The sequence below is a fragment of the Aythya ferina genome, assembly GCF_964211825.1.
Source record: "Aythya ferina genome assembly, chromosome: 13".
Taxonomy (NCBI): domain Eukaryota; kingdom Metazoa; phylum Chordata; class Aves; order Anseriformes; family Anatidae; genus Aythya; species Aythya ferina.
This window is the reverse complement of record NC_140311.1, coordinates 15353901-15368834: the sequence shown is the minus strand read 5'-3', so window position 1 is coordinate 15368834 and position 14934 is coordinate 15353901.

The window sequence follows — 14934 nt, the reverse complement described above, 5'->3', positions numbered from 1 at the left end:
GCCCAAACTTCATTTGTCCAAGGGGTGTTCGTGACTTCCTAAGAACCTGGAGTAGCATTTAGTTTCCTAGACCTACATCTGGCATAAGTACATGCTTTCAAATCTTGTCCATTCCCACACTAGAGACTAGATTGTGGTTATGATGATTATTTCTGGTCTGGTTTATTTTCTTCTTTTTTTTAAAAAAATAAATTAATTATTCTTTCCATTTTATTTTTTAATAAAGATATATACGTGATTTATGTGGTCTTGGCATGAATCATAGACTTTAAACTAGATTAAGTCAGATTGTTCAAGTCTCCTTCAGGAACTGAGAAAGTAACAAAATAGCTTAGTGTTGAAGAAGAACCAAATTGATGAGGGACAAATTCCTGAAGTCTGGATGGGTCTTGGCCAACCAGATCTAATGTGTGGCACCACTGCCTGTGACAGGGGGGTTGGAGTTAGATGATCTTTAAAGTCCCTTCCAACCTGAGCCATTCTGTGATTCTAAAGGACCTGTAATTTCAAGAGGAAAAGAGAATCAGACCATGACAACTTGGACAACTCTCAGCAGAGAAAACTTGCTGGCATTACTGTTGGCATTTGCCAAGCAATATGATGGAAGATGCTACATTTGCCTTTACTTCTAAGTGACTCCAATAGCATTCAAATTTGTGGCTATCCCTTTTCATGGATATCATGACTGAATTTGTGCGGGGGCTCTGCTACTCGTGGGAAAGCTTCAGAAGCTCATAATAAAATATTTTTGCATTTATGTGCTGTTACAGCCTTTTCCTGAGTGGACCAAGGAACAAGAATGGATTGGACTTGGAAAGAAACTCCCTTTCATTTCGAGATTTGGCCAAAGAAGCCAATGAGAATTTGACCAGCCTAGCTTTTCTCAGTGGTCAAGATTTGTAAATAGGGTATAGATAATCTACATTGGTTGTTTGGGAACTTTCTTCTTGGTGTGGAAGCAAATTATCATGTTTCTCCGCTTAATTGTCTCCACGATTCCTTGCAGCTTTGATGAATCAGAGCTGTGGATAATCCACAGAAAAGTTAATGTCTTTATTTAGTGCTAACCCTTGTTTATTAGAGATGACTCCTGCTCAGTAGAGAGGGGAACAAAACTTCCATTTAGACTCTCCTCTCTTCAGCCTATGAAGCATCCCAAGTTGGAAGGCCTGTCACTACTGCCTCTCCGTGTTTTCTCATGCCTTGGCACATGCCTGCTCTGCAGATGGAGATGACACATTCCCACCACTACTTTGCTCAGGTACAAGAAGCAACAGAGGTGATGCACAGGTGTTGAGGGATCTATTTTTGCTTGCTCACCCTTTGTTTTTAAGTTGAATGCTTTATTTAAAACCACTTTATGCTGTTGTAGGGGGTAGATCCTGCTTTTCACCCTCTGTGCTGACATTGCCACGTAGTGATTGGACTGCGTCATTTTGCTTTCTTTTCTCCTGCTTCATTGCCTATCTCAGCTTAGCTTTTTTCTCCCCGCAATGTTCCTTCTCCCAGGTAGCCCCCATGTACCTCTGGGGTTGGAAGTGTAGGGAGAAGGCAGCTAGTGGTCTGTGTTGGATGGGTACAGCCCATGCCAGAGGCATTCATCTGGTACCTCCTGCCTTGGTCAGCAATGCTCACAGATGTCTCCAGCTTGCCTGACTCTGGACCTCGGTGAACTCTTTCTACACCCTGGTGGATGTCCCTGACACAGACAGGCCTGGGTTGGGGTGCTTTTGAGGTGACCTCTCCCCAGTCCCCAAGAGAATCTGTTCCCCTGCACACTTATGCTCCCCAGGCACCCCCAACAGCTCATCTCAGCCTAGGGCAGGAGTCACTGCACATCGGTCACCCCCTCCTGCAACCTTTTGGAAACTGTTTGGAGGGCTGCAGCCCTTCCTTGGCTCTCTTCCCAGCACACACGAGTCTGCACAGCACCTCTCTCTTCACCCCATGGGGGAGGCATCCTGCAGCCCTATTCTGGGATGGTCATGTTTTGGCATGTGACAGGGGGATGAATGGGACTTTCTGTTCTGCTGGAGACAAAGGGCGGCTCCAGCCCCCTTTGGAGACCCCCAGGAAAATAGCAATCTTCTTGTACAGTCAACTGCTGTCCCCGAAACATAATTCAGGGCTGATGTTAAGGGTCACTTGAACGATCAGAGTGAAGAAACTACTTCTGAACCATTCAGCATTGTGCAGGCAAACAACAGCTTCATGTCTGGCACAAACTGCCCTTCCATTTTAAAAACAACACATCAAGTATAATTAATTTTGCTTTCTGCTACTATTGTCCTTAACTTGTTCCTGTGCATTCAGCACTGAAGGTGGCTTGGCAAAGCTGGCTAGTCCCATGCATGGCAAGCTCAGGGGAACCATGGCTCAGAAATACACCGAGTCCTTGCTGACATGTTAGAAGGGATGAAGACAGATACTTTGTCTTCGCTCTACGTTTAAGCCTGGATGATTGATGTGCAGCCTGGAGCTAAGGTTTCATTTGGAAATCAGATGCGCTGTCAAGTCCTTGAGAGAGCATCTGGATGAGACCTTGCTGAAGACTGCCATCTGCCCATCAGTGTCTCCTGCTGATGCTTCAGTCATCGTCATTGAGAAGAACGATGGGTCTGTGGTGAGATGAAATACCACGGTTTAATCACACCACAAGAAAAAACATGTAGCTTTCACTTTTAACTTAGTGAGTTGCTGGAAGGATGCACTGTAAAAATGGATTTCTGCAACTAAACTTCTGTGGTTTCTCCAGTTTGTTTTTTATGCAAGAAGCTATACTGTGGAAAAAACACATTTTTACCCTGAACGTAGCTTTCTCAAGCACCTGATTCATCCCTTTGATTTGTCCAGTGCTCATCCTCTTGCATCCCTTAGTTCCTCTTATCATAGGCTTTGGATCAGCTGGTGGCCATCTACCTTGACAGCCTTTGCTCTTTCCTGACCTATTCCTGTCCTTGTGGTACTCAAATATCACAATATTTGACATTCACAATAGGAAGGGCTAATTGGTAGAACCTAAGAAGCATGAATTTCTTACATCATAGAAAAGGTCTTGTGAATAAGCATAACTAAAAGTGTCCTACTGTGATGGAAGAGGTCAATCCGAGATTAAATGAATGGCAATCAAGTTTCAGGCTGCTTGCGCCCCCTGGGACCATCTCTGGCCGGTAACTTGAGGTCCAGCATTCCCAGTTTGAGATACTCCTGGGAAGCAGTTCTCCAGAGCTCTGAGCTCAGCTGGAGTTTGCTGCCAGCCTTTGGCCTGCAGCCTCCTGCTTGTCTCAGAGTTAGGCATCTCAATGCACAGCTTTGCCTGGGAGCTAACTTTGAATGTTTTAAAGCTGCTAAACCAAGGAAAACCCCAGTCCCATTGTGCTGCGCTACAGCAGGAAATCCCCTTACTGGTGTGATCAGCTCTCCTCTGTTGTCTAGAGAGAGGCACAGATTAGGATGTGCCTCCTTCCTTAGCTTTGGAAATGAGGATCTATGTTGATGGCTTTCTAGTCAAAGCCACTGGAACTGCAGTCCTTAAAGTGCTGGTAAATAAAAATAATCACTTCCACTCTGAGCCGGAATCGCTGGATTTAGCCTGCAGGTAATTAAGTTTGGAACTGTCCCCAAACTGTGCTCTTTTTTTATACTTTTTTTTTTTTTTTTTCTTTGTGCTTCTGTGTGTTTGTGCAATCGTATGTCACACAGATCATATGGATATGGTCATAGAGCTGAGGAACATCTGGAAGAATCATCAGAGGTTCAACTTACAGCCCCTGACATATGGACACACAGACACCCATGTCCATCCTGCCAAGCAAAAGCAGCTCTGTACCCTGATGTACATTCAGGCCTGGGCTGGAGGTGACTGAGGGCACTAATTGGCCTTAATGGCCCTGAGCAGCCTCACCTGAGACCTCCACCTGCAGCCCTAGCCCAGAAGCCCTATTTCAGCCCAGCTGTAAGAGGGTTCCTCTCTGCTGCACTCCTGTTTGTGGGTTGATTTGACTTCAGGGCTTGCCTTGTTACCCAGTGATCTGGGCTTTTGGTTGGAGCTAGCTCCTGCTTGACAAGCAACAGCTGATGATGCACTGCCATGGGGTATCCCTTTGGTTCTATGGTTTTTGGGGAGCTGCTTGCCACTGTGGTGCCATATGGGATGGTGGCCTGCCTGCATGAGCAATGATGGGGAGGTGGACACTGTGTGTATAGGAAAAACCTGTCTCAATGGGGAGAAACTGCATTAAAGTTGGTTCTCCTCGATCTCCCCTTAAGGAAGCAAGAGGAATCTGCCCCAAGGGCCACCTTGTCATCTGCTCCTTCATTTTGTCTCATCTTCCCCTTCCTTTTCCTCCCTGCCTGTCACAGTGCCATGGCTGTCTCCTCATCCACTCCCACAGATCCTGCCCTTCCCCTCCTCTCTGTCCTGTCCTCATCTTCCCCTATGCTCCACTCCAAAACAAATATGATGAAGAGTTATCTTGCTACTAGGAAGTAATATAATTCAGTCAATATCATTTTAAGACTGCCTGCAATTAGTCAGTGTAATCAGCTGGGGGAATAGCTATTTGCTTTTTCCCTTGTCCAAGCTGGTATCTCCTGGAATGCGAGTCTGTGTTATCCCAAATTCCAGCAGTGTGCTGTAGGAAGCAATGTGCAGTAGTTCTGGGAGGACAGGGCACACCTGCAGGTGTCAGTGCACTGGATCTCCTTGGGGACTTGCACAGCAAAGCTCAGAGACAGGCAGGAATTCGAAGAGGTGAAATGTTAAGGAGAGGAGCCTGCTGGGGACCTGCAGGAACAAATCCTTTAGGGGTATGCTTCCCTAGGGACATGAGAGGCAAATCTTCCTGCATTTGTGGGGTTCTGTTCTCATTTGATTTACAAGTTTGGTGTGGTTTTGTTTGGTGATGCTCCAGGAAGGTTTGGGTTTAGTTCTGGGGCTCTAGGAATGCTGATGTCAACAGCTCAGAAACCTGTTAGCAAACCAATGTTCTAGAGGAAGAGCAAGGTGCCTTTGTTTCTAGTTCTCTCTATATTTTGCCACCAGCTTTCCTTTTTACTCTTTTACTTTTGCTTGGGAGCCTGGAGTTTGCTTGAGTCCTGGAGCACAGCTCTGGCATCTTTCCAGGGGTGCTTTTCTGCTGCAAACATTTTCATTCGTGTTGGGCACTCTGCTGCTGCTGCACTCTGATGTTTGTCTTATTCTTTACCCTCTCCAGGCTGATGTTCTCCAGCTTTAACCTCTGGTGCAACTGCTGTAGTGATGGACAGTAAAGAGCAAACGATGGTGATAAGACCTTTCTTATCCTCTGCTTTCTTCCTTTCTTCTGAAGAGCCCAAAGAGATGTCCCATTGGCTTGGGAAAGCTTTGAAGCAGTGGGATGGAAAGCCCCAGCTCCCCAGACCTTGGTCAGTGGTCCCCACAACTGGCCTGCATCAGCTCAAGAACCACAGGTAGCCTTGTGTGGGCCCCACACAACACAACCACCAGCAGCACCATGGCTGGACTCCACCAAATGTTTTCAGTGTGTTCCCCTGCAAAGGGCTGGAAAATAGTAATTTTGTGAGTGTGCCTGCAGCCACATCCCTTTCCACCAGTCAGGATGGGTGTGAGGCGGAATGGGCTCGCTTAAAGCACATGGGGTGCTCCTCCTCTTCCTTCCTGTTGGAGGAGGGGATGTATCAAAAAGCATCTCCGTGCCGCAAAGCCAGACCTCCGCTGTTCCCACGAGCCTGCACTGACCCTGCACTTGATGTTTTTTTATGCTTGCAATGCTCTTATCAGCTGGGGACAAGCAAAGTCAAGCTGGCTGCGGATGACAGAGGGTTTGCAGCTCTGACTTCTGAGCCTTAGGGAGTTCCATGACAGTAGCCACAAGCAGAAAGGGATGCTTGCCAGCTTCTTCTCTTTGAAGGTTGTCCATCAGGTCCTAGCCTCAGGGCTGAGGGAGCACGTCTGTGACTTCCTGCTTGACACTGGATAAATTAGGACTTGCAGTGTGGACAAGCCTCTCGTCTCCTTCAGATGCCTTAAAGCAAGGCACTGATTAGAAGCTGTCAGGGTTCAGGATAACTCTGTATTCCTCATGGGTGGAGGGAACCTTTAAGGAAGTCATAGAAACTGTGGCCATCTCCATTCTCCTCAGATACCACTGAAACCAGCGTGATGGGAGAATGTTGATCCCAACCTATGTGGAGAGGGGACCTGCTTCTCCAGGCACTCCACAAATTCTGGATACTGCAGAGACAGGAAGCATTTGCCAGGTGTTAGGCTGGTGTTCCAGCCACCTCTGCATTGCCAGTGAGATGTAAAGGGCTGAGAAGCATGTTGACCTTCAGCTCCATAGGGAGGGAGATGCTAAAGGTCCAACTGTTCTCAGGAAACTGAGAACAGTATCCTCTGTGTTGCATCTAGTAGGGATTTTCTGCCAGAGCCTTTTCAAGTTTTGGGTTAGTTTGGATATTCACCCATCTTGAAGCCTGGGTCAGGAGTTTGGTGTTGCATTTCCTGTAGCAAGCCTGTCTCCGTGCTTAATTCAGTATTGATTTTCTCTAGAAAACAAAACAAAACAACAACAAAAAAAAAAACTGGCAAGTGAGTGAGGCCTACTTGAGGCCTGGTGTTTCAAGAATCTCTTCTCTAAACCATCTCTGGCTGATGTTAGGATTGGATGGATAACAGATGGTAACCAACCAGACCAAAAAAAAAAAAAAGAAGAAAAGGAAAATGATAGTGGTTTCACATCAACAGAAGTAAATGAGTGTTTTGGTTTTTCTTTTCCTGGGAAAGTGGAGGGAAAATCCCAGCTCATTTTGGATGTGATAGGCATAAAGAATGTTTTTAAGTCCTGCAATAGTCTCTCTATGTGTTCAGAAAGCAGCCCATGGCATCCTCTTCTCTGGGTCTCCCCAGAGCTTTGTTCCTCTCCTGGGTTTGGCTTTGGGGTGAGTAGAGCTGAGGAAATGGAAAAGCTCTCCAAAAGACAATGTAGCATGTTTTGGCAGTGCTGGGGAGGAGAAAGTGGTTGTGTATGGATGGAGAGGAGCATTTGGGGTCCTTGTAGTGAAACAGTTCAAATGAGTGAGTGCAGATCCCTTTAGGTTCTGAAGGGTGGGCTGCTGCTGCCAAATTGTGAGATGACAATAGTCTCCCCCAAGTGCTGTTGCTGCCCTGTCTGAGGAACATTCCTCTTCACAGAGCTCCCAGATGAAAGATCCTCCCTGTCCTGGGTAAACGTGGAACTGCTCCCGTAGCGGTTCATAGTTGGTCTGCAACTGATTTGAGAGTTTGGAAATGAGGTGACATGGGTACCATTTGAGTTTCAGCTTCTGAGCTCTTCCAGACTAGCCAGGTGTGCTGCTGGGACATGTGCAATGCATGTGGAAACCTTATTTTTGTTTATTTTTCATTCAAATTTTAAATGCCATGAGGTGTATTTTTTCTGAGCTCTTTTGGGAAGGTCTCAATGAACCTGCATTGGAAGCAGCCAATAACCATGATTAAAGGTAGGCTACTGCATTGACAGGGCTGCATTGTAAATGCTATATTCATTCCTTTCTATCAGTTCATTGGCTGAATTCTCAGTATTCAATTTAAAATTGACCATATCATAGAGCTGAGCAAATTCTCCTGCGTAATTGTGTAATTGCTCATCACAAAATGGGTGGGGTTGGAAGGGACCTCTGAAGATCATCTGGTGGGACCCCCCCCCCCCAGGGCAGGATCACCTACAGCACCTAGCACAGGATGGCATCCAGGCAGGTTATGAATATTTCCGGAGAAGGGAGACTGCACATACTCTCTGGGCAACTTGTTGTGGTGCTCTGGCACCCTCCCAGTAAAGAAGTGTCCCCTCATATTGAGCTGAAACCTCCTCTGCTTCAGTTTGTGCCTGTTGCCTCTCGTCCTGTCACTGGGCACAACTGAAAAGAGACCAGCTCCATCCTCTTGACACCCTCCCCTCAGGTATTTATATATATGTTAATGACATCTCCCCTTGGTCTCCTCTTCTCCAGGCTAACCAGGCCCAGTTCTCTCAGCCTGTCCTTGCGTGAAAGGCGCTCCCATCCTCTAATCATCTCAGCAGTCCCTTCTCCAAACTCACTCTGGTACTGGGGAGCTCAGAACTGGGTGCAATACTCCACGTGTGGCCCCAGCAGGGCTGAGCAGCTGGGGAGCATCACCTCCCTTGAGCTGCTGGCAACACTCTTCTGAACGCAGCCTGGCATCCCCTCAGCCTTCATGGCCACAAGGGGCACATTGCTGCCTCCCTCCCAGTCAGCCTGCTGTCCACCAGTGGACAGAGCTGCTCTCCATCAGGCCAGCCCCCAGCTGTACTGGTGCTTGGGGTTATTCCTTCCTAGGTGCATGGGGGCCTGCACTTGCCCATGTTGAACTTCATGAGGTTCCTCATGGCCCAGCTCTCCAGCTTGTTGAGGTCCCTCTGAACAGCAGCACAAACCTGCTGAGGGTGCACTCCATTCCATTGTCCAGGGCATTGATGGATAAGGTGAACAACACTGGGCCCAGTACAGACCCCTGGGGGACACCACTAGCTACAGGCCTCCAACTACACACCACACCACCGAGCACAACCCTCTGAGCTCTGCCATCCAGCCAATCCACCTCACTGTCTGCTCATCTAGGCTGTACTTCCTGAGCTTGTCTATGAGGATGTTAGGGGAGACTGTGAAAAGCCTTGCTGAAGTCAAGGTAGACCACATCTACCGCTCCCCCCTCATCTACCCAACTAGTCATATCGTCATAGAAGGATATCAGATTGGTTAAACATGATTTCCCCTTGAGGAATCCATGATGACTATTCCAGATCACCTTCTTATCCTCTACATGCTTGGAGATGACCTCCAGGATGAGCTGCTCTATCATCTTTCCAGGGATGGAGATGAGGCTGACTGACCTATAGTTGCATGGGACCTCCTTCTTTTGAAGACTGGAACAATATAGGCTTTCTCCCAGTCCTCAGGAGCCTCTCCCATTCTCCACAACCTTTCAAAGATAATGGAAAGTAGTCTAGCGATAACATCACCCAGCTCCCTCAGCACCCATGGGTGCATTCCACCAGGGCCCATGGATTTGTGGATGTCAAGTTTGCTTTGTTGATCTCTGACCTGGTCCTCTTTGACCAAGGGAAAGTCTTCCTTTCTCCAGGCTTCTTGTCTTGTCTGTGTAGTCTGTAAATAACTTGTTTCTTTATGTGGTACTTCTATTAATTAGATAGAAAACGAAAGTGGATTTGAATTTATTTGCTTGAATGCCGCTGTTGTCATATTTTTGGAAATCTGATACTGGAATGCTGGAAACCTGTGCAGGATGTGACTATTTTGACTTCTGGAACAGTTTTCATAGAGTATACAAAGTCAGTTAAAGTAAATCCTAGTACTGCCAGTACAGATGCTAGATAGACCCAGCCATTTTGTGTAAAGCCCTCAAAGGGATCACCAGATCCAGCTGATTACCTGGTGCACATCCTTGATGATTTGGCAGGACAGTGCTAGCAGAAGAGCTGCAGCACACAGAAACTCAGTTGTAACCTTTTGGATTAATTCCCAGTATCTTACCTTCCTTCCCCCAACATTGCTTAACAAGCTTCTGAGAAAAGTTTGGAGATATGGGTTATTGCCCCTGAAATAACTGCAGTTAATTATATGAAGATTAATGACCTGTTCTCCAAGAGCTATCAGCACAGCCTTCATCTTCCTTGAGTGCTGATGACCTTTCCAGGAACTGGGAATGAGGAACTGCAGTGGGAGATGGATTGGGTAAACAATACGTAAGTTAGACTCGTTTAATTTGGGGGGAGGACAAGACTGATGTGACTCCCTGCATTCAGCCCATACCACCCGCCTCGCTGCAGCTTGCAGACAAACAGCGTGTCTTGGCTGCTTACCAGTGATAAAGCTGGAAAGGGTAAAGTGCAAAAAGCCTTGTAGCCAGCAGGAAGATGTATTGGGACTAGCAGAAGGCAGAGGAAAACAAGTTTGTGTCACCTCCCTTTAATATGTAATGGAGGTTACTTTCTTCCTATAGCCAGAGCTTTGGCTATCACTGGCAAAAGCAAATTGAAAACTGAAGATGTGGCAAGGACCTTGAGGCCTTCTTCACTTTTGGGCTTTGCCCCCAAAAGATTGATTGTAACCAGCTCCATCATGCAACGAATCTCGCACCCAGCAGCAATGTGCTCTTGCCTGAGCTGCAATAGCTGCCAGCCACCCCCCTGATAACAATCCACCCCACAGCCCCCGCGCAGCCAGCTGGATGCTTACGCAGGAGGTAAGGGGGTTTGTTGGTTCCTATGTCCCAAGCAGGGTGTACCCGAGGCAGTACTGTGTTTCATAGGTGCTCAGCCATTTTCTGAAGACAAGGGTGGACTGATAACGGCTAACAACCTGGTGACTAGATCAGGGATGAACCTTGAATAACCAGGTTAGGGTAGATGGTGTCTAACATCTAACTGGCCCATTCCAGAGCACACTGGCTTTGCACTTGCCCTTTGAAACCAAAGCTGGAAGGAAATCAAGCTCATCAGTGCCATCAAAGATGTTCTCTGCCCCACCATCAGAAGAAGACACAACTCTTTTATTGAGGTGTCTTCAGCATGTGGCAGCTCTGGCAGGGATGTGAGGGAGGCTGTGTTATACTGCCTGAGTTTATTGCTCTGCTGCTGGTAGAGCTGTCCTAGAGTGCCAGGTGGATCAGGGATGGAAAAGGCACTTAGGAGCCTTGTGAGGGAATTGTGCTATTGCAATTCTCTAGCTGCCTGTGGGAGCCTTGCAGGTAGGCAGCCCCACACCATGCTGTGTGATGGTTGTCTCTGGGCTGGGCACGAGGTGCTTGAATTTGGTGTCCCCAGACTGACTGAGGAAGCAGAGCTGGCACAAACTCTCTTGCCCCTGTGAGTAATGGCTTGCTGCCACAAGGTCTTCCTGAAAGAGGTGGAAAAAGCATTTAGAAGACATGTGCAAAACTGGCTTTATAAATTGACTGTCAGTTAAAAATCCATTTCTCCATTAAAGCAAAGATCCCATTTAAATGCTTTGTAACAGCCCCAAGGTCCTCTTCAGGCTGATAGCAGACTCCAGGTCTTTCGTTCTGTTCCTGAACTTCTTGCCGGTAGCCTGACAGCTACCCGAAATGTCTCGCATGGATTTATAGCTGATGTGAAGGTGATCCGTGCAGGACGGGGTGTGCTGAGAGAGGCAACGTGAAATTTGCCCCCAACGTCAAGGGTGAGTCAAGTGACACAGGCATATGAAGGAGCTCACAGAGGGTTTTCATCCTGCTGGAGCAGAGCTGGGGAAGCGTTAATGGGAAGGGGGAAAAAAAAATCAAAAAAAGGAGCTGCCTTGTAAATCAAGGATGGCCTGGAGACAAAACCCAGTCACACATGTTAGGACTGACTAGTTTCATGTGAGGCTTCTCAATAGTGCCTCTGTGTGGAGCAGACACTGGGTCTCTGTGGAGGGCTGCATGTCCCGGGAGGACTGCTGGATCACAAGCAGTGCGTGTGACTGCAGACTGCTCCCCAGCGTGGGGCCCCACCATGGCCAGTCCAGCTTGGTGGTGGAACTGGAGATATCCTGGCTCAGGAAGCCTCTCCCTGCCCCATTAGCTCCCGTAAGAAGGAGGGTTAGAGAAGGGAAGGTCATTTTTTTTTTTTTTTTTTGGTGATGGGAAGGCTCTTCTCGTGGGTGCTTCTTGCTCATCACCCACAGATCCCCCCTTGGATTTGAGGCAGGAAGCAGCAGGTCGTCAGTAACTGACCTCTCATGCTGCTTAACACGTGGAGATGGGAGGTGCTGAGATGTCTCCACCTTCTGATGCACCTTTTGTGGGCCCTGAAAACACTCGTTTGGAGACAGGTGAGAGCCATGTGTGCTCTGAGAACCTCTGTAAGGGAAGGACCTGGTCCAGAGAGCTGGGATACCTTGGGGTGAGAGAACGAAAGAGCACCAATAATGCCACAGAGCAGATAATGTGAAGGTCAAGAGGCAAAAGCGCGTCCTGACACCATAATAAACAGCTCTAAAAGAAAACGTTTTCCTCTGTGCTGAGTCAGGAACTTTGTAAGGAAAGTGCCTGGCCCCATTCAGCCTCCTAACTCCTCACCGTAAACCACAGCCAGTCTTCCCTCTTCTTCCTCACCTGTAAGACACCTGATGCAACAGGGAATCCCAGAGAGCATCCAGTCCCTCTCCTTCCCTACCTAACCCACTGATGGGGGCTTGTCCTTACACCCCCACAGGCTGAAGTTGTCCTGGCCCCCAGAGGGTTCACCCAAATGTTTCACGAGCCTCTATTGAAGCTTGTCCTACAACAAGATGCAGACTACCCAATTTCCATGAGTGGTTTACCTCTCCTAGAGGAAATAGCCCTTTCTGCATGAGATTAGCAAAAGTCAACGTTAGAGGAACTGAATTCCAGCTGCAGACTCCTATCCTGGAACTAAGAGCTGCTGTGGTCTGTCCTCTCTGAGCAGCACAGCGAGAGCAGGTTATTTTTGCTGTTTTTATGCCTGAAGATTCGCCTACCTTTCTCTGAGATGTTCCCCACTGAAGCCCTTTCTAGCTCTAGTTTGAGCCTGATGATGACTTTTATTCCTCTTCCTGAATTTTTTCCCCAGCTGTTCCTCATCTTTCTGAATCGGATTCCCCAAGCCGGATGCAGCCCAGTGGCTGGGACTGGATGCTGAGGAGAGCAGAAATCTTTTCCTCTGTCTTGTTTGCTGCACTATATTCAATGTATACACATGTGAAGTTGTTTATCACAGATGAGTGATGATGGATTCTGCTTCAGTATAGGACATGGAGCATTCAACTGAAGCTCTTCAGCAAGATGCCTGTTTCCCATCTAGCATGCTGTCCCAGTCTTGGAGGTGGTGTTAATGTCGGTTGAGCAATCCTCCCCAGTGTTGGATTAAGGCTTTCAGCTCCCTGGGATGTTTTCTGCCCAGATATATCCCACGGATCTCATGAACATCACTTATTTTTAGGCACCTAAGTTAAGATCCCAAACTCTCTTGCTGATTGAGGGAGGCTCAGCAGCACTGAGCTGCCCTGGGGACACCCCACAGCCTCTGAAAGCCCATTGACCAGCAATTTCAGGGGCTTAAATCGAAGTGGTGGGAACACTTTCCTCCCAACAAGCCACCCATCTTCCATTTTTAGGGCACCTTGCCTTTGCTGTGTTGCTGTGGTGGAGCCGCCCTGGGCTGAGATGAGGTCCCAGCTCTTCCTACTTCAGGCAGGGAAAACAAGAGTAGAATAATCATAATTTGAAATAAACCCCAGAAGCCTGCTTCACCCTCCCAGACTTTGATGGGATAGTGGCCTTGTGCCAAGGGTAAGCTGTGTCCTGCCTGTTTATTTTTATTTTATTTTTAGCTGATGGCCACAGTGATCATGCCAGCTACTTAAAAGAAAAGTTTGTTTTGGCGTCATGCTAATTAACAGCTTCCGAGAGGCACCCTGAACCCCTCTCTGGGGTGTGGAGTGCTGCACAAGCAGGGAAAGGTTAATTGAAGGCAATGGGAAAACAAGAATTGAGGCTTTAACCTTCTCAGTCTGCCCTTGTTATGCTAACAGCATGGTGCAGGCAGACTTAATGACTCCTCATTACCCTGCTACCTAATTAACCTTCTGCCCTGAAACAGAGCCTAAACAAGGACCTCCCTGCCCAGAACCCTTTCTGTCTGCAGCCCACAGGGTTAAAGGAGACATTTCCAGCATTGCCAGGCTCAAATCCTTGTGTGGCTGCCAACTGATTCCCATTACACAAGAGGGGCAGGGGCTCAGTGTCTCTGTATCAGGATGGTTTTGTGGCGACCATCGGTGTTGCCTACAGGGTGCTGTGTCTGCCAGCCCTGGTGCTGGGGCAGGAGCAGCGTGGCTCCCAGGGAGCGCTGGTAGCAGGCACAGCTGCATTTTGTCACGGCGAGGATGCTTATGCCTGAGCAATGGGCTAGGGAAGGGCAGAGAGCAGGAGAGCTGCACCCACGGCTGTGGGAGGAAGGAAGGGAGGCGGCGTCTGCTCCTCCTGGTGATGGCCGTACCCGCTGGCAGGGGCAGCAGCTATTGCTCCAGATGCCTGCCATCGTCTTGTGAAGCAGCTAGCTGTCTGTTGGCCTGGTGAGCAGAGCAAAACACAGCGCCTCTTGCTCCTGCTGGGTCAGTGATGGTTTCCCTTCCTGCCTCAGGTGGTGCTTGCAGGTGAGGACAAGGAGGCAGGCTGGGCGCTGGGCTGGCAAGCATCTGTTCCAGATGGTCCAGCTCATTCCCTTAGCCTGAGTCTCTTCAGCTGTTTTTATAGGAATTAGGGTTTTTCATGGCACTGGCCGTGGTCTCCAGCAGCACTGTTGAACAACTTGGTGTGTGTTAGCTCTCATTGTAGGAGCGGCTGGGCAACCATGGGAGCAAAATAAGGGCAGTGGAGAGAGAATGAGCAGGAGCAGAGCAGAATCATCTCCGTGGGCCATGGCCACAGCCATGTGATGGGAAGAAAATGCAGAGGCCAAAACTCAAGTGAGATAATGTCACCCCAAGTCCTCCTTGAAAGTGCAATGGTCTGTGAAGCTTATCTCAGCTCTGCTGGCAGGGCATGAGCCTCGTCCTTTGATGTGTCAATGAACTGGAGAGAAGAAAGGACTTTTTGGAATTCGTTCTCCAGAACATTTGCCCAGAGTTTAATTTCTTTCAAAGCCCCGGGTTTGCTCATATCCTGTCTGTACGGAGAGACGAGGCCATTGGCACAGACTGACCTGGAGTGCTGTAAGCTGTGGTATTTGTATGGTATGCTCGTGTGTTGGACGTGGAGGGAGCCCACACAAGGGGTGAGTGAGAGGGGCTGTGCAGCACATCACAACTCCTTATGCCTTCTGTCTCCTGTCCTGGAAACTGTTGATCCTGTTGCTACCCAATATG